At 40.0% G+C, this 20,674-nt stretch overlaps 1 pseudogene; it reads right to left on the bottom strand.

Moving 5' to 3' along the window:
- Window positions 1-3,748: 3,748 nt before the first annotated feature.
- LOC117968604 (polyunsaturated fatty acid lipoxygenase ALOX15B-like) overlaps window positions 3,749-20,674 on the bottom strand; it is a 32,296-nt pseudogene continuing 15,370 nt past the window's right edge.

Raw genomic sequence — 20,674 nt, 5'->3', positions numbered from 1 at the left:
TTCTTAGCAGAGGAAGATGGAGAGAGTGCGGTAGATTCCAGAGGAACAGAGATAGAGAGATCAGAGGAGGGGGAGGAGGAGGGAAAGAAAAGGAGGTCAGATTTAGAGAGGTTGAGTCTGAGGTGATGCGAGTGCATCCAGGAGGAAATAGCAGACAGACAGGTAGAGATACGGGAGGAGATGGTGGAGTCAGAGGTGGGGAAGGAGAGGAAAATCTGAGCATCATCAGCATAGAAATGGTATGCGAAACCATAGGATGCGATGAGGGGGGCCCAGGGAGCGGGTGTAGAGAGAGAACAGGAGAGGACCCAAGACTGACCCTTGGGGGACTCCTGTTAAAAGAGGGTGAGGTGTGGAGGTTGCTCCATGCCAGGTTACCTGGTAAGTGCGGTTGGAGAGGTAGGAGGAGAACCAGGCCAGAGCAGTGCCAGAGATCCCCAGGTCAGCGAGAGATGATAGTAGAATAGAGTGATCAACAGTGTCAAAGGCAGCAGAGAGGTCGAGGAGAATTAGGACAGAGGAGAGAGAGGCAGCTTGGGCAGACTTAAGTGATTTGGTGACAGACAGGAGGGCGGTTTCAGTGGAGTGAGCAGAGCGGAAGCCAGATTGGAGAGGGTCGAGCAGAGAGTGGTTGGACAGGAAAGCAGAGAGCTGGCGGTGTACAGTCCACTCGAGGGTTTTGGAGAGGAAGGGTAGGAGGGAGACAGGACGGTAGCTCTGGAGGGAGGTGTGGACGAGTGTAGGTTTTTTGAGGAGGGGAGTGATAGAGGCTTTTTTGAAGGCAGAGGGAAAGAGACCAGAAAGTAGAGAGGTGTTGAGAAGGGAGGAGATGAAGGGAAGTAGAGCAAGAGCAGCAGCTTGAAAGAGGTGAGTGGGGAGGGGGTCCAGGGCACACGTGGTGGGTTTGTGACCCTGGAGCAGGGAGGAGAGGTCAGAGTCTGAGAGGGGCAAGAAGGTGGAGAAGGAGGGTGAGTTAGTAGGGGATGCAGTGGGTGTAGGGGTTGGAGCAGGAGGGGGTGCGGGGGAGGGAGAGGTGTTAAATTTAAAATAGTAAATACTATATAATAATAATAATAATAATAATAATAATAATAATAATAATAATAATAATAATAATAATCTCAGTTATTTAGCTCTGCAGAACTTTGAACAGTTAATAATGAGCAGGTTTATTCATTTGCCTGTCAAGTGTGGATGTGGTGTTGTATTCAATGTTCGCCTAACATTAAATGTTGCAATGACTGTGTTTGCTCTTACCCGTTATTATACCATTTGTAGAATTAAGATCCTGAATCAAGGCACCTGGTGCAGCATTCATTTGACTGTGTTTTATTTATTTTGTGTGTTTTTTATTTTCTTTTACTAGTGCACACTCTTATGGTGCCTAGTTCACAGACTTAACATTATGATTAGACAATTCTCGTTGAATACCTTTATCAGAGCTATCGAAGATTGCTTTACTCTGGTTGTTGGAACTTTGTTCCACCGACTGTGATCAATCAGGATAAATTGTCACTTTAAACTGAGTTTGAGTTCACGTTATTTACTATGGTTTATAGCATTGTATTGGGGTTGGTTTTGGTTGTTTTTGAGTTTTGCTGTATTACGTTACATGTTCACTTTGTTTCTGGTCTGTATTAATTCTTTTTTTTTATTTTGAAGTTTACTTGGTTGGTGTATGGTCAGAGGGAGGTTCTAATAGAGCTACAGTTTACATTCTCAGTACATTGATGAGCAAAAACATATTTTTGTTAGTGAAGAAGATTCTGTCTGATACCTCATTCAATTCTTGTGTCACTTGATAATAACTGCACAACTGTCTAAGTTATCCTTCATTTATTTGAAGGTTTTATTATCTTTGCAAATTCTAGGCTGAGGTTACAATATGGCGTAGTCGGCAGGATGGAAATTAATTGAGACAGTTGTGCAGTTTAACAGTGTAATTATTGATCAGGAATACAGTTTGAAAGAATTTATTTTTGTGGTACATGTTTTTTTTTGTTTTAAATTATTAGAGAAACAGTGGTTGGTGCAAAGAAGAGCAAGGTTGGAGAGGAACGGTTGTGCGACCTTGGACATGCTGTTCCAGAGCAAGGAGTGCCCTGGATCCATGGGAGGGCGGGTCGAGAATTGTTTTTAGTAACTGGAATTGCACTGGGTCGAGGGTTCGGACTGGTGCCATGAGTTTTAAATGTTTTTTTAAAAGATATATATATATATACAATATATTGGCTCAAGCAGAACCTTGAAGTTATGGCACAAGAGTTGGAATTGGCTAGCTTACAAGAACAATTGCAGCAGTTAAAAGCTGACAATGAACGTCTGCCTCGGGAAAGAGAAGTGCTGCCCAGTACAAGTACCGGGCAGGTAGGGGGGTCGAGGGTCCTGTAAAATGTTTAATATATGTACCTAGGGAAAGAAAATGCCCAAGGTTTTCAGGGAATACCAGCTTGGCTATTGGAGACGATGCTATTGGCCCAGAATGTCAGGTGAAATTGAGCGGTGGTGCAAAGTGTGTGAGCGGTGTACCTTTGCTAAGGCTGTGCAGCCAAAGGTTCGTACTTTTCAGGGCTACCTGTTAGCATCCGGCCCGCTGGAAGTTCTGGCTATAGACTTTACACTATTGGAGCCATCTAGTGATGGCAGAGAGATAGTCCTAGTGCTGATGGATGTATTCTCCAAGTACACACAGGCAATACCTACGTAAGACCAGCGTGCTACTACTGTTGCCAAAGTTCTGATTCATGAATGGTTTTATCGATTTGGAGTATCCGGACGAATACACTCTGCCAGCTATAATGCATTCAGAAGAGTTGTACCACTTCATACCACCCACAGGGGAATGGGCAGTGCGAACGCTTTAACCGTACGTTACACGATTTACTACGCACCCTTACCCCTGAAAAGAAACACCGCTGGGTGGAGCACCTTCCACAAATGTTATTCGCCTATAATACCTCTGTCCATCAGTCAACAGGTCGAACCCCCTACTTTTTGATGTTTGGACGTGAAGCCAAACTGCCAGTAGATTTCCTACTAGGGATTGAAGGATTGAATAATACAATGCTTACCTTCAGTGTGATGGATGTATTTTGAAATAAACCAATAGTACTTCAAGATAAACAATAAACTTTAATTGTTTATTGGAAAAAACAAAACGCATCAATTGGCTGACATGAACGGATACAGGAAAAGAGGCGGGACTAGAGTACTGTATAGAAACCTGCTGTTAAAGTCACAAAATCAAATAAAAACTAAAGACTGAGCTTTGAGGGGTTTATATAGATCATTTATCCCAGACTGCAGTAACTGCCCAACTGTTTACATAGGACATAAATATGATATAAATGGGTTGTCCGCCATTACAGTTATATGCTTATTTGAATTACAATCAACAAAACAAAGAACATTTATAATACTTGTTATTCAAATGCTAAACAGTTGGATAATACACAAATATGGAAGGTGTGTAAGCAATAAAATCACAAAGGAATAAAAATAACAATGTATGTATATATATTTTAAAAACTTGCCTGAAAGATTAAATTTACTATAATTAAGAATAAATAATGATATGCAATCCTGAGAATTTGCAGAGTGCAACACCAGAACATATTACAATCAAAATAGTATATCAACAACACAAACCACACTCACATGTTTGTTTCTGATTGAAGTATAGAGCAAGTACTATATATATATATATATATATATATATATATATATATATATATATATATATATATATATATATATACAGTAATTGTCTTCAGTGCTAAATTAAGAGCAAGTACAATATATACACAGGTGTTTAAACGCTTAGATTGCTACGCTGTTCTCCATCAGTGCTGGTCTCAAGTAGGGATATCCAGGATTGAGAGTTTTATTCCGAAGAGCGATTTCACCGTCGATGTGCTGTAGGGCAGACTGGAATTCTGAAATCAGCTTCCTGGGGGCTTCCTCTGTGAATCGTTCCTCTGGATAATCCCCTAGTTTAACCTGATAGAGGGAGAGTGCGAGAGAGAGAGAGAGAGAGAGAGAGAGAGAGAGAGAGAGAGAGAGAGAGAGAGAGAGAGAGAGAGTTATATAGATATTCACATCATAATCTTCCCTTTACAAACAAACTACATTTCCCATCAGCCTCTGCCACCAGTCTTAATGATGAGGTATGCTGGGAAATGCAGTTATTGACATAGCGATTGACATTAATGCAAGTCACTGTCCTCAGCTGTTTAAACTGGGGAGAAAGAAACTGACTGAATCAGAGCAGAGAGACAGACACTCTGGGGTCTATTCATAAAAGGTTAACGGCTGTCGTTGGGAGAAAACTGGAGTACATTAACAGATTTCATCAATAGCTGCTTATTGGACGACAGTTGCTGTTCATAATGGATAGCTGAGGCTCAATTAAACCCAAATGACTTCTGTGAAGGACTGTTTTAAACAAACTGAGAGAAAGGTTAGCAACACCTCATTAACATAAAGTTTTAATCGGTTTTGAACGTCAACCTGCTAATCATAAACGTGAACGACTGCAAAATGCTGTCGACAACTTGGTGTCATGAATGCTGAGTACGGTGGTGTCTAAACTTACACTGTCAAAAAGTTTTCTGACCGTATAAGAACTGCCAATGCAGTCAATTTAAAGTCAGTTTTCACTTTTAAAATTTACGCTGAGTGTGTGAAAGATATACAGTTGTCCGTTCTTGACTTTTCAGATATATGTAGTCTACCCTGATGGCAAAAATAAGAGTTTGAAACAATCTTCTACCTGGAACCGCCAGTGGCCGTCATATTGACGGCTCTATAAAAAGAGAAAACAATAGCATTTCACATTATACAGTAGGCTATAGTACCCTGTTTTTTATAGGCTATTTATCTGTTATTTATGGATTGAATTGATTAGATTAGTCTGCAGCCCCTACATGAATAAAATAGTGAATACAACCAAGTAGTTGGCATTCATGGGGTTTCCATGCGGGTCAGTTTGGCGATGCGCGTGCACGTTTGGGAGAATTACTCGTGTAAATCAGATTTGTGGCCGAAAAAAACGGCCAAAGAGAGAGATAGGGTAAATCTCATTTACTCGTGTAAATGACGAAACACAAGGGAAAACCATGCCCAGTTTTGCATGAAAACCCACATTTCACTTGTAAATGTTAATGAGCATGTTTAAAAATATTGCAAGGGATCAGGTCAGTTGTTACTATGGATTCCAAGACGGCAGAAAGTAGTGGCTGATGGGCGATTTTATGGTTAGCAGTGGAGTAGTTCACCTTAATGCTAATGCGGGCGGTCTTTTTTATTATTGTTTTTTGCTGTGTCTTGTCTGTCATGTTGTATATATCTTGTGGGTGTACAGTTCTATATAAAACTACTTACCACGAACTGTGTTATGCATTTGTTATAGTATTAAAGCAGCTGTTTGAGAATACTCTTGCTATAAAAACTACACTACAGTCAAACACAAAGAGCAAGTGAGATGCTTAACTGAATTAATACCGGTCCTTTTTTTGATCCTAGCTATGTCCAAAGACAACGCACGTCTGCCCTCCACGTTAATAAATATAGTTTGTGAACTGGATGTCATAAGCCAGCTCGATCGCCCAAAACAGCGCAACAACATCCAAGTTGTTATTGATTGTGTTTTATTTGTTTGCATCATTAATATTTAACACAGCAGTAAATCCAACACAACTTAAAAGAAAAGGAGAGCATCTCTGACAGCACGAGCCTCCTCAAATTGAAAAACAATTTGGTCAAGAGCAGTAAAACATATTATTAACCAAGCTGGCACAGGGTATTTTGCTGTATTACAGCAGCTTAGATACACTTGTGTACCAGTTCTCTGCGCATGGAAACCACATTTTCACAAAATGTCACTAGTAATCTTCAAAAACAGCATGAGTACTTTGCGCATAGTTAATTTACATATCAACCCCCACCTTTCCCATTCATTAGCATGATGCCGGGTGAAAAGCATGGTTTACTCGAGTAAAATAAACTTAGCGAATGGAAACCCCAAAAAGTATTTTACATGAGACATTTTTAAAAAGCTCGCATGGAAACCCCATGTTTCACACCAGGTGGCATGGGGTATTTCCATGGATGGTACATACGTAAGCTCATGTGTTTTGCATTACATTTCAGCCATCAACGCTTTTGTTCTTTATAATGAATTGCCATTCTCGTGTTTCATAACGTGGGTCTCACAGACACCAACTGCAACAAATGCACAGGTAACAGTAACTAGGAGTAACTATACCTTATATAGCCTACTGTATAATCTACTGAAGCTAGACAAAGAATCATTTTGTACAGAAAAGTGCAAATCGGGTACGCTGTGAAGGTAGTCTACTGTATCGATCTTTTATATATATATATATATATATATATATATATATATATATATATATATATATATATATATATATATATATATATATATTGTAGAAGGAATGAGGTATACAGAGGGTACAATAAAGTAAATGAAGTAAAAGGAACGGTTGTACCAAAATGAAATCGCTGTATAAAGGAGATGAATGTGTTGCTGGTTGTTTTTAAATCCCGTTGTGAGAAGTAAGGGATAGAGTGAACTACAGAACCCATAATCATTAGCGTGACCAGTCAATGCGTACTGGGTAATTAGCGCAGGTTTAAATTGACTGGTGAAGCTAATGAGAGGGGGTCGTAGGAACGGTGGAGAGTTCCGTGTTGATTGTAGAGACGGCGAAAATCTACAATATTAAATTTGTTGAAGTAGTTGGAGACGGCGTACGGTGGAAGATTTAAATTGAACAACGAAGCACAGTTCAGTTTATGAAGAAGGAAAGCTGTAAGCCTTCTTTTATTAACCTGAAGAGGCACTTCGGATTTATAAAAACAACCAGCAATTGAAACGTCTTTTTAAGTTGGACGAAGTACAGAGGCTTAAAGGAAGGGTATGTAAACCCAGGTTTTTGCATTGTTATTCATTCGCTGTTACCAGACAGACAGCCTGTATTAATGTGTACAGGGAACTGGCGTTCTTTGTGGGACTGACTGATTGTTAAGATTCTTGCGGTGCACTAACAACACCGAGGACGCTGCTGGGAAGTACCACACTGCTTGTGCACACAGAAAGTGCGCGTCTGTTCTTGTGAGACGTGAAGTAACAGCGTGTTTAATTATTTTACTCAACGGAGTGGATTTACAATGCATATAAGTCAGTGACTGTTATATCTCTGAGCTACGGGGAACAAAGGCTGAGAGAAGCAGAGATTGGCGCACACGGTGTACAGTGGAAGAAAAAAACACCGTGTGCTTTATTTGAAGTACTGTTTTATTAGTTGTTAGGATTGGTCTCTGGACGGTATACTTTTTAACTTTAAGACCTGCAGCATATAAAGGACTTCCACCAAGTACCAGGAGGGGCAGTCGTGTCCACCTTGCAGTACAGGACCTCTGTAACCCAGGAGCAGCAGAGCTGAACCAACGTACTCGCTGGAGGAGGGGTGGCCTGTCTGTGCACTGCCTCTAGAGGGGACTGGAGGAACTGTATGCAACGCAGGAATAAAGTAACTGTGGTTTATAAGGGTTGGGAGTGCCCACTAGAAAGCTGAACCTACTCACCTTGCAGTTCCACGCCAGGAGGTTTAAGTGGATGGTGAGCGACGGACCTGAGACAATCCTGAACTTTATTACGTGTATGATTTACTCCCTCAAGACTACAGGGACACTCTATGTTGTGTTGTGGATAACGCAGAAAGAGCAGCAGCACAATAAAAGTTACTGTAGTTTTGCATTTCCTGTGTGGCGTCCATCTGTTCACCCTGTTCTACACCTTCTGGCTATCCTACACATTACGTAACTAATACCAACCGGGTTACAATATATATATATATTGTAGCACAATGGGGATGGGGTGAAATCATCCCCGCAGTAAAATGTGTGGTTTTGTTTAAACGTAATTGTTTGATTGTATTGCTGTATTGTTTAATGGAGTTTGTTAATTGTTGTATTGCTTAATTATCCCCTGCACCTGGTGCTTATTATTAAATTGGAGCCAGGTGCAGGGTATAAAAGAAAAACAGTCAGTTGGCTCAGGACTGCTGAGAAGAAGGAAGCAGAAAGTTGTACTCTGCGTCCTGGCAGTCGTGAGAAAAAAAAAGGTGCTGTATTCAACCTGTCTGGTTTTTGTGTATTTTTAGTGGGGAAACAGCCTAGCTGTCCCACTTGTAGTCAGGGTGTTCCTGTGTGTTAGTTAGTGCTCGTACAGAGCTAGGTGTTCATTTTGTTTGTGGGTATTTTGTGTTCGTGATTTGTTTTTGTTTTGTTCATTGGTTCTTTATTAAAAATTAGCGCAAAAGCGCTTTCAAACACTCCATCTCTGTGTCTGGTCGGTATTTTAAAGGGGCAAAACGAACCCGAGCCGCAAGGCTCGTTTACAATATATATATATATATATATACACATATCGGCTGGGTAGCCTATAGCCTACAGTATCCGCTGTTTAGGACTGTAGTATATCAACCCATTTTATTTTCAATTTCGTGTTACTTATTTGCAGAGTATTGTTTGTATAGTAGCTATGGAATGTCTTCAGAAACATTTTGTACAGAAGTAAAAGCAGTATGCACTGAAGAAGTAGACCCCCGTGCCAGCCGAATACAATTTGCAATACATTTACTGTGTCCAAATCGTGAGGAGAAAAAAAGGGTACTGCATGCAGGTATGTGTGTTTGAAATAAGTGATTTACAAGTTGTTTTATTATTATTATTATTATTATTATTTAATTGTTTCCTGCAAACCAAAAAAACAAAAACTATTACTCTATGTAATATGAAACATCAATAGGCTTACTCCGTTACTGAGAGCAAACCGAGTAGACAGAAACATAAAATATAACCTGTGGGAAATTTCATGTGGGAGCCATTTTTATTTCTAGTTGATTGGCAAAGCCACTTCATCATATACGTTTTCAACTTTTTTCTTTTGTCCTCTTCAGCTTTCGCTATTTTTCTTTTCTAAGCCCCAGTAAGTTATTTAATTTTTCTATCCATATTTAAATATATAGAGGCAAGCTTGCAATACACAATCTAAATGGGGACTTTACTCGCACAACACAGTGTGCGTGCGTGCAACGCTCTGTGAAGGATTTAGATAGGCGAGAATACTGTTAACCCATGCAAGGATGGTGCAAACTAAGCATTACGTTTAAATCCATAAGTATTAATACATGCGATCACAAAGATACAAATACTGCTTTTAATAGAAGCACTACATTGAAAACCAGTATGAATATTGGTTTTGGCCCAGGTTCACCGCACCTGTTGAACCCCCCTAGTTGCGCCCCTGCATACAGGCAAGCTGTAACACGATGGGTGCTGCCGAGTTATTTCGTTGTTGCTGTTGGTAGATTCCATTTGTTTACGTTCCCGACAGCTAACGACAGAACTGAGTGAATGTTTCTAGAGTCGTGAATGAATATATACCCATTCATAAATTGCTTAGTGACAGTCGCCAGTCGGTCTGCACAGATCATTTTATGAATATCAATATGGACGAATTTCATTAGTTTTAAACTAAATTCGATTTTTATGAATAGACCCCTCTGACACTCAAAGGGTAACAACCATTCCCTTAATAAATGAACTACACTTTCCATGAGCCTCTGCCACCAGTCCCAACGGTGAGGCATGCTGGGAAATTTATTCATTTTTTTTGACACTCACAAAGTCATCTGAATTTCGGCTGAGCAGCCAGACCCCGGCCAGGGTTCGGACGGTGCTGCCCACGTCCGCGATGCTCTCCAGGATGTCTTGTTGAGTCGTTCCCCCCCCACAGAGGAGGGAGGGGGGCGGCGCAGGGTGGGAGAGGCGTTGGGCATCCAGGCTGCAAAATCAAACTGAGGGGAACGTGGAGTGGGGTAAATGTTATATATCTCTGTCTACCTATATGTCAATCTATCTGTCAACATATCTGTCTACCTACTTGTCTATCTATCTGTCTACTTATCTATCTACCTATTTATATCTGTCTATCTACATATCTATCTGTCTATATATACCTGTCTACCTATCTGTCTATATATCTGTCTGTCTACTTATCTACATATTTCTATCTGTCTACCTGTCTATCTACCTATATGTCTACCTGTCTGTCTACATATCTATCTGTCTATCTGTCTACTTATCTATCTACCTATTTATATATATCTGTCTACCTATCTGCCTAGATAATGAAAAACCTGGTCAATTTTAAGGAGAAATGGTTTGTGAACAATGTATTGTGTAGGATAGAGGAGGATGAATTAATATTGTGTTGACAAAAAAATAGTAATGTTGGCAGAAATAAAGTCCAAAGTCAAACTGTATGGGAAAGAAGAGTGGTGAGATAGGGTTTGGGGGCTAAACTAATAGGATACAGAGTGCTGGTATAGCGTTAGTTCAACACTGCAGTCTCTGTCTGTCTTTTTGTGTGTCTGAGAGATAGCGAGACAAAGAGACATAGAGATGCAATAGAATTGTTTATACTTAACATACCTGACCCCCATTAACTGCATTGTGCTGCACTGAGCAGGTATACAGAACCATTGTGAGGAACTTGATTAGTTCATGGACAGTCCGAAAGGATTCTGGGATTCCTGTAACAGAAAAATCAAACATATACAGTTCTGCACTGTGAAACTGTAATACAGTTCTTGGTGACTTGATAAGTTGAAAACTCACCTGATTCTTTGCGATTCAGAAAGCCATTAGAAAAGATTTCTTTCGCCCAATCCTGCAGTTCTGTGTCTTCAAACACATCTCTGTCACTCGGGTAGTAATATTTAATAATTTCCTCTACAAACCTGACAGACAAAAAAATAATAATCAATGAAGAGAAAATGTGTTCAGATACTGGACTAGTGGAATTACACTGGAACTACAATGTACATACCGGACTAGGAATTGCATTGGAACTGCAGTTTAGGAAACAGACTAGTGGAATTGCATTGGAACTGCAGTTTAGATAACATACTAGTGGAATTGCATTGGAACTGCAGTTTAGATACTGGACTCTCTCTTTCTCACCATTTGATTGTTTTCCACAGTTTCATCCCATCCTGTCTGTAGTAATAACAAGGAATGTCTTCAACTCCGCGTGCAGCAATATCCTCCGGCAGACAGAGGGAGCTGTAGGTCAAACAGCTGTGTGCTTTCTGCAGCAGTTTAGGCAGATCCTTTCCACCAGTGCTAAAGGACTAAAATACAGGAGAAATACAGATGTGTCTGACAGGGACTCAGCTCCATATTAAAAAAAAAAAAACTACAGCTCCCAGCATCCCTCAGCACAGATGAGCAACAGTGAGGCATGCTGTAGTTTTCTGTATTTATTGTTATCTCTATAGGAATCCACTGTCTCCATTGTTACTTGCTCTATGACTAATGTAACTGCATTTACTGTATTGTAAAGCATTTACTGTAAATCTGTCTTCAATGGAACTGCATTTACTGTAACACTAACATCTTGTACCCACTGTTTGAAACACTCCAGATTTCCCCAGCAGTTTGTCCCTCGCCATGATATTGACCTGCAGCGTGTATCTCGTGTGAGGAATCAGGAGCTAGCAAAGAAAATGTGACAATCATTCTTATTACTGTGCTGTGACACAGTACTACAGTTCTGTACTGTCAAACAAATACAGTTCTGTGCTGTGACACTGTAATACAGTTCTGTACAGTGAAACTAATACAGTTATGTACTGTGACACTAATACAGTTATGTACTGTGACACTGTATTACAATTCTGTACTGTGAAACTGTAATACAATTCTGTACTGAGAATCTGTAATAGAGTTCTGTACTGTGAAACTGTAATACAGTTCTGTACTGTGAAACTGTAATACAGTTCTGTACTGTGACACTGATACAGTTCTGTACTGTGACACTGTAATACAGTAATACAACTGAATTCTGATGTACTGTATTTTGTTCTTCGTTAATCTCCAGGTGCCATCTTCAGCTGAAGCAGCTCTGACGTTATGCTCTTTATCAAATGATTAGCCCTTGTGATGTTAATGTCGTCACACTGGAAATGTGTGCTTCATTTTGCTAGAATGCATCTGTAGTCAAGCATGAAGTGCAGAAAGTGAACAAACTAATCTAGCACTATTCCTTTTGCTTTGGATGCATCTTCTGGTTTGGTGTCTTGGCTGCGGCTACTGGTAAGATTTTCCATATGAGTAACAGGGACTTTAAAGTTTTTCTCGATCACCTTCAGACTCCTCAGTCTGCTTGATAGCCACCTGGTGCTTTTAAGTCCACTGAAATGAGCAAGCTTCTCATCAAGAAGTTCCCCTATTTCTATCAGATCATGTCTCTCTTGTGTAGAGTAGTAATACATTTTGAACACCGGTTTCATTGTCTCTTCAAATGTATGTAAATAAGGTACATTTTTGACAGCATCAAGCACAGCCAGTTCGAGTGTGTGTGCTACCTGCTCTTTCAAACCTGGAGCCACCCGTTTTCTGTCCCATCATAATGGCAGCTCCATCAAAGTTTGCAAAGACAACTTTCTTCTGCCACACTTCCTGATTAATTCCTACATTATCAAGAGCTATGTCTATCACCTTTAAAACTCCAGGTGAATCTGCATCTTTAACAGTATTACATTTGACCATTTTGGTTATAACTGCTCTGTTATCCTGTATAAACCTAATGTAGACTATTTCCTGCTCAATAATACCGGAGTCAGTGCTTCCATCAGCTAAAATCAACAAGAATCTGCTCTGTTCAATTCAATTTGCTGTCTGATTGTCCAGCATGTCCTTAAGTTCGTTTGCTGCCTGTAATTTACACAAACTGACAAATTTATTACAAGCCAGTTCTTCCTTGGCAACATAATAGGCATTACAAAAAAGCTGTGTCATGTCAAAATGTGACATGTCCATTTTAGCAACAATTTTTGCCATTGGCATCTGCCCTGGATTTTCTTTGGCTTCTTCAGCGTTTACACATTTCTTGTGATGTGCAGAAGAGTCATGGGTTTCTATGGGATCTTTACGGACCATATTTGTACCCCTGATGAAAGGACTTCCAAGATATGCAATCTGATTGACTTTCCAGCAAACCTGGCAAAACATTTCGTTCTTCTCCTTGTCACATGTGAGCAAAAAATATTTTTTAGTCCACGTTGGCACAAAAGAGCGCTTTCTCTTTTTTTCATATTCTTTTTTTTCTGCCACCGAGTCCTCATGCTGTGGGACATATTTTAAAAGAAGACGTGGATGATCATGTGTTGCTGGGGGACATGCGCGTTAGGTCATAATCAAAGAGCAGTAGCAGTGCTCTTTTCGGTTTATTAAATGCTTTAAAAATTGGATTGGTTGGTTGCGCAGACCACTGTAAATCCCAAGTAATAAGCTACCTGGGTGATCCAGTGCCTTTACAGGTTTAATAGCATTAGTACTTCAATACAGTAATACAGATATGGTTAATTATATAGTTAGCCCTTAGGCCAGCCATGAAAACAGCTAAAACACTTACAGCTACGTTCTAAAGTGTTCAATATATCACCCTTTTAAAACTAATATATCATTTCTATACCTTATAGCAATGCATCCAAAATATAAAAGATATATTAAATTCAAATATATGCTTACCTTCCAGTATACAGTATGGAAGTATAGTGTAGGATATATATATATATATATATATATATATATATATATATATATATATATATATATATATATATATATATAAAAAAAATGCAATACACAATCTTCAAAAGGCAGAAACTTGACTTCGACCAAACAGCAATCAGTTTTTCACAGACCCTCAGAGCATTGGTCACGTCAGCTTGTAATTAGCAAGTTCAGTGATATCGAATGGGGTCTTGCTCTGGGCTTATATAGGATTTTCCCTCCCTTGAATATATCAGGAGTCCCAATTGAACTCGGCCTTGACAGTTCTTATCTTTGAGTTAATTATACATTCTAGAAGGATCAGCTCAACTCCTTTTTAAAACTGATTGGATATAACTTCTTGCCAAAAATACTGAATCATGATTTCATAGCTCATAGTCAGGTGAACCAGAGTTCACAGAATCCTTGCTATAATACAATACAATGCAATACAATACAAGTTTTATATGTGTAACAAAAGATGCTGTATACAGGTATGTTACAAAGTATGGGACAAAGAGTTAGGGTTTTATACAAGCCTGAATAAGCATACAGTGGTTAGTTCAGTTATTTTTATTCAAATTTAAGCCATAATAAACATATTAAGTATAATAGCCTTATTTAACTTTGCCATGTTTGGACTATGCCTGACCTCTCTCTGTTTCTAAAAGTTGCCTGCACAAGCAGGTTTCAGACACCCTGTTTACTGGCCAAGGCCAGTTTTTAATTAATAAGAAACTCTACTATACACGCTTTTCCAAATTCACCGCATGAAGTCATTTTCTGGCCGATTCAAGAGACGCCTGGACCGGTATCTTTTCAGATAATAAAAAAAAAACTTACATCCTCATGTTTATAACTGAGCTCTCATTATTTTCTTATACTATAATGAGATACATACCCCTGTCTTTCTTAAAGCACCTTCTATTGGTTATCATTCAAGGTTGGCAAATCCCGCTTTTAAGAGCCAACACCGAATCCTGCTTTGAGATCTAATGCCCTTCCAGAATTCTACTGTGTGTCTGAGACAAACATTTAATTCTGTCACGTTTAAACTCTACAATTTCCCTGTAAATACCTGTTTATTACTGCAGTAAAACCTTTATATAAACTAAACATTTATATTCTTTAGTTTAATTGATATTTTAATGTCTAAAATACTTTGTTCTTAATTGAGCACTGAAGACAGTTTCTGTATATATTGTACTTGCTCTTCAGTGTATTGTGCTGGTGAATGCAGTGTTACCTTGTACAGGGGGTGCACAGAGGCCAGGTTCCTGTGTGTTGCCATGCAGAAGACCTCAGCTAGCAGGTGAGTGCGCAGCAGGTGAGTGATAAGCTGGAAGTAGTTGAAATCTGCACTGCGCACGTAGATCTTTGCCAGCAGCCAGTCTGCAGAGTGACTGGGCAGGAATATCGGGTTTTGTGGATGTGCTTTCTGCTTCAACTGTCATGAACATAAAAATACGGAAGTATTGTAAAGCATAGGGGTACATATGTAGACAGATACTATAGATAGATAGACAAATGTATATATATATATATATATATATATATATATATATATATATATATATATATATATAGGCACATAGCTAGATAGGCAAATATGTTGACAGATAGTTACAAAGACAGACAAATATGTAGATAGTTAAATAAGCAGATAGGTATAGTTCACTAGACTATAGATAGATAGATAGATAGATAGATAGATAGATTAACAGTTATAGAGGGTAGATAGGCAGATATATGAATATACTATTTATATAAAGTTTTGCTAATTCTGTGTTCATTAAATTCGCAAAATTATATGTGCCATGAAATATATTATTCATAAAATACACGTGGTGCAAACATTTAGTCCGCAAAAATGTACCTTGAAGGCCATTAGCAAAATGAATTTTATTTTATAGTATATATATATATAGATAGGCAGATGTTTGACACAATAACTGGAAGTGTATAATGCTGAAGTTATCATGTTGTGTTTCAGAGTAAGCAGCAGTGCATGCTGGGTACCTGGATAGCAATGGGTTTGAGCTGATTGTCGGGATCTTTGTACAGCAGACAGAGTGGGGCAGGGAGGTACTGAAGTTTTCCATTAATTGTATTGGCTGTAAACTCGTCCAATAGCTGATAGTCCACCAGATAGATATTCCCTTTCTGAACAAAAACAAAAGATAAACACTGTAAAGCACAGGGAAGTAATGTAAAGCATAGGGAAGCACTGTAAAGTATATGGAAGCACTGTAAACCACAGGGAAGCACTGTAAAGTACAGGGAATGCAGTGTAAAGCTTAGCAAAGGAGTGTAAAGCATAGGGAATGCAGTGTAAAGCATAGGGAAGCACTGTAAAGCATAGGGAAGAACTGTAAATTAGAGGGAAACACTGTAAAACACAGTGAAGCAGTGTAAAGCATAGGGATGCACTTCTGCACAGGGAAGCAGTGCAAAGCATAGCGAAGCAGTGTTTAAAGAGCTTTTTTAAATGAGCAAGGCTGCTCTGTAGTTCTAACCTCCATTTCGTTCTGCAGTGAAGTGGATTTCTCCAGGAATCTTGAGACCATGTCGTTTGTGACAGCAAAGTTTGAAGGGATCTCTTTGCACTTTTTGATCATTATAGGATTGCAGCCGTTCAGAAACTGGTAACCGAAAAACGTATCTTCTTCCCACATTGATTTCACAAACTCTAGAAAGTTTGACAACAATGATTCAACAAAGACAATAATTACAATCAGGGCTAGACAGACAGTCAGCTAGATAGACAAATACACTAGCCTCCTGAATTATTCATACCCTTGATACAATGTAACTGAAAGTCTACAGTAGTCTCCAGAATTATTCATACCCTTGATACAATGTAACTGAAAGTATACAGTAGCCTCCAGAATTATTCATACCCTTCATACAATGTAACTGAAAGTATACAGTAGCCTCCAGAATTATTCATACCCTTCATACAATGTAACTGAAAGTATACAGTAGCATCCAGAATTATTCATACCCTTCATACAATGTAACTGAAAGTATACAGTAGCCTCCAGAATTATTCATACCCTTCATACAATGTAACAAAGTATACAGTAGCCTCCAGAATTATTCATACCCTTCATACAATGTAACAAAGTATACAGAAGTCTCCAGAATTATTCAAAAAAAAAATGCAAGTGTACATTCAGTATTTGTTGCATAAATAAATGAAAACATGAAAATTTGTAAGACTATCAGTATTAGATATTGCAAAAACATATCTGTCCAAAATAATTGTATTTTAATTTACAGGGTGTGAATAAATCTGAACATCTAAAACTTAAATGCAATTATTTTGGACAGATATGTTTTTTGTGATCTCTAATATTGATAGTCTTACAATTTTCATGTTTTCATTTATTTATGCAACAAATACTGAATGTACACTTGCATTTATTTTGCTAAAACCAGTTACATTGTATTAACGGTATGAATAATTCTGGAGGCTACTGTATGTAGATAGATATGTAGATAGCTAGTTAGACATACATACAGATAAACGGATAACTAGACAAATGTGTAGTTATACAGAGTGATAGATAGCCAGACAGATAGACAAATAAAGTATGTAGTTATGATTTCCATTACACGAGAGTAGATGTTAAAACTTCATGCTGATTTGAACTCGGCTCTCGCCAAGATAAGCACCTACTAAGACGTAGCTTTACAGTAAACTAATGTGATCCATATGTGTCTCCATCCATTTACGTTTCCTTCCATATGATGATGTAGATATCCTTCTGTCTGGTGTTAATGGCTGAAGTGTAATGCTGGCTCCAGGGATCAGCTTATTTTGCCTCCCTGGCGCATCAGCACACACAACGGCTGCGATGCTGGCTCCGGAGATCAACCACAGTGCGGCCTCCCCAGCGCGGCCTCCCCAGCGCATCAGCATGACAACCATCTGGATTGAGCTAAGTAGGGTACATCTGTGGGGTCTTCAAGTGGGCACCTTCCATCCTCAGTGTTTCGTCGACTAGCCCACGACACCTCAAGAGGGCTCAACGGTGATTCTGGCATCCCAGCATCACCCCCCTCCGTCCCCCACTCAACTCAGCCCAGCTTACTTACCTGTACATCAGCGTTTCTTTCTTTCTATTGTGCTTGAGATCCCCAGCCAGAATCTTTCCGTCTCAACCACAGCCAGTTGCTGCTCCTCTCTGCTGCTTCAGATAAGTTCTTCACTGTGCGACGCAACTCTTGGCCACTGAATCCGACGTCTCTGAGAAACCGGGTTGTAGAGTGTGCCACAAATCCTCGACAACCCACTTCCACTGGGTAAACCCGGACTCTCCATCCTCGCTGTTCCGCTTCAGTGGCTAGTTGAGCATACCGCAGTTTCTTCCTCTCATACGCCTCATCTACAGCATCCTCCCATGGCACTGTTAACTCTACCAGGTGAACAAGGCGTGCTGATCCAGACCACAAGACAATATCTGGTCGAAGGTTAGTGGTGGCAATCTCAGGTGGAAAAATAAGCCGTTGACCAACATCTGCCAGCATTTTCCAGTCTCTAGCAGCTTCCAGTTGTCCTGGGTGAGGATTGGTTTTAAGACCTTTTCTTGGTGGTTGCTCTCCTGGGCGGAGGAATGTTGTCTTTTGTGTGTAATGTTTTGATGGAACAGGTGGCAACTTATTGGTCATGTTACGCTTGTCTTCCAATGCTAAGGCCAAACATTGCAGCACCTGGTCATGACACCAAGTAAACCGTCCTTGGCTAAGAGCCACCTTACATCCTGTCAAAATGTGCCTTAATGTTGCAGGTGATGAACACAAAGGACATGAGGGATCCTCTCCTACTCAGAGGTTTAGGTTCTGTGGTGATGGGAGAACATCATATGTTGACCTGATGAGGAAACTGATCCTGCTCTGTTCCATTGACCATAGGTCTTGCCAGCCAATCTTGCGTTGTTCCACACTCTCCCATCTCATCCATTCTCCCTGCTTGGCCTGGGAAATTGCCTTTATACACCTCATCCTCTCCTCCTGCTTTTGCACCTCGTTGACTACCAGCTTCCTCCTTTGAGCTGGGGCTGCCTTGTGCCATGTAGGAGAAGCTGAACTAAGTCCAAGACACCCTCTTCCACGCTGAACTTGCCCCATGATATCACCAATTCGAAGGGCAGCCTTTGCATCTTCCACAGCTTTCTTTGCTGCCCACTTTCTTTCAGTTTTCAACACAGGTGCTGCCTCCCTTACGCATTTGTCGCGTGACTCTACTGTCATGTCATTTCCAGTCTGACCTTGGCGCACTTAAACTCCTCGGTTAGAGCGGAGACTGGTAGCTGCAGTATTCCTTTACCATAAAGTCCCACTCTGCTGAGGCAGCGTGGAACTCCCAACCATTTCCTGATGTATGAACTGATTAAAGCTTCCAGCTTCTCTACTGTTGTCAAAGAAACCTCGTACACAGTCAGTGGTCACAGCAACCTCGGCAGTAGACCAAACTGAAAGCATCACAGTTTTAGTTTGCCTCGTAGAGCGCAGCTGTCTATGCTCTTCAACCCTTCCACTGTTTGTTGTCTAACTTCTCCCACACAAACTGTGTCCTTTAGATCCCCGTCGTACCATCTCCCAAGACTCTTCACTGGCTTCTCAGACACTGTTGGTATTGCCTCACCATTAATGAAGAATGTTTTATCTACTACTTTGCCTTTAATTATAGAGATGCTCCTTGATTTAGTGGGCTTGAATTGCATTCGTGCCCATTCAATGTTATTGGTTAATTTGCCCAATAACCGATTAGTGCAGGCTACTGTTGTAGTCATGGTTGTCATGTCATCCATGTATGCTCGAATTGGTGGTAGTCGCATTCCAGAAGCCAAGCGCTCTCCTCCTACTACCCATTTTGATGCCCTAATGATTACTTCCATTGCCATGGTAAAAGCCAGTGGAGAAATGGTGCATCCTGCCATTATTCCAACCTCTAGGCATTGCCATGTAGTGCTGAATTCTGAAGTTGAAAAACTAAATTGCAAATCTCCAAAGTAGGCTTTCACTAAATTTGTTATTGTCATCGGTACACTGAAAAAATCAAATGCTGCCCTAAAAAGTTAATGTGGCACTGAACCATATGCATTAGCCAAATCCAGGAATGTCACATGGAGCTCCTTCCTCTCCTTTTTAGCTGATTGAATTTGTTGCCAGATCACATTGATGTGTTCTAAGCATCCTGGGAAACCTGGAATGCCCGCTTTTTGTATTGAAGTGTCAATGAAGCAGTTCTTTAATAGGTAAGTTGACAATCTCTGAGCAATAATGCTGAAGAAAATCTTGCCTTCTACGTTTAATAGGGAAATAGGACGAAACTGACTGATGCTTTAGGTATAAAGATTCCACCTGCTCGGCGCCATGCTCTTGGTACAACCTGTTTTTCCCATGCCACTTTCATCAATTTCCACAGAATTCGTAGAACTCCTGAAGCACTCTTGTACACTCCGTACGGAACTCCATTAGGCCCTGGAGATGATGAAGCCCTTGCTTTTTTCACAGCTTGCTCTACTTCTTTCCACTTAGGTGCACAGTCCTCCATTTGGTATTCTGGTGGATTGATAGGTGGGATGTCTGACGGAATTGACATAGGCTCCTGCATTTTTGAATCTGTATGTGTTTCCTCCAAATATCTCTACAGCTCAACCTTAGATGCTTTTAGTGTGCCATTCTTCTCACTAGTGAATAACTTCTTTACAAATTTGAATGGGTCTTTATAAAAGTTAGCTCTTGCACGCTCCTTCTTTTTGTAGCGTTTCCGTAGGCGCTCAGCTCTGCGCAATGTTGCAAGCTTATCTTTTATGACCCTTTGTAAGAGATTGAGTCCCTCCTTCTGACTTTGTTCTGCTCTTCTCCATTGCTTCCTCAGCTGTCTCCTTTCTCTAACTAAGCGTTCAATCTCCTGCTGCCGTCTAGACTTTCCAGGAATAGTTTGTACTTTTTCCTTCCCTTTTTCAACTCCAAACCTCTCACTTCCATATGCGTAGATGATGTCCCCAAATTT

Source organism: Acipenser ruthenus, chromosome 11, assembly GCF_902713425.1.
Source record: "Acipenser ruthenus chromosome 11, fAciRut3.2 maternal haplotype, whole genome shotgun sequence".
Lineage (NCBI taxonomy): Eukaryota > Metazoa > Chordata > Actinopteri > Acipenseriformes > Acipenseridae > Acipenser > Acipenser ruthenus.
The sequence above is the reverse complement of the archived record's forward strand: the minus strand, read 5'-3'. Positions and strand labels throughout refer to the sequence as shown.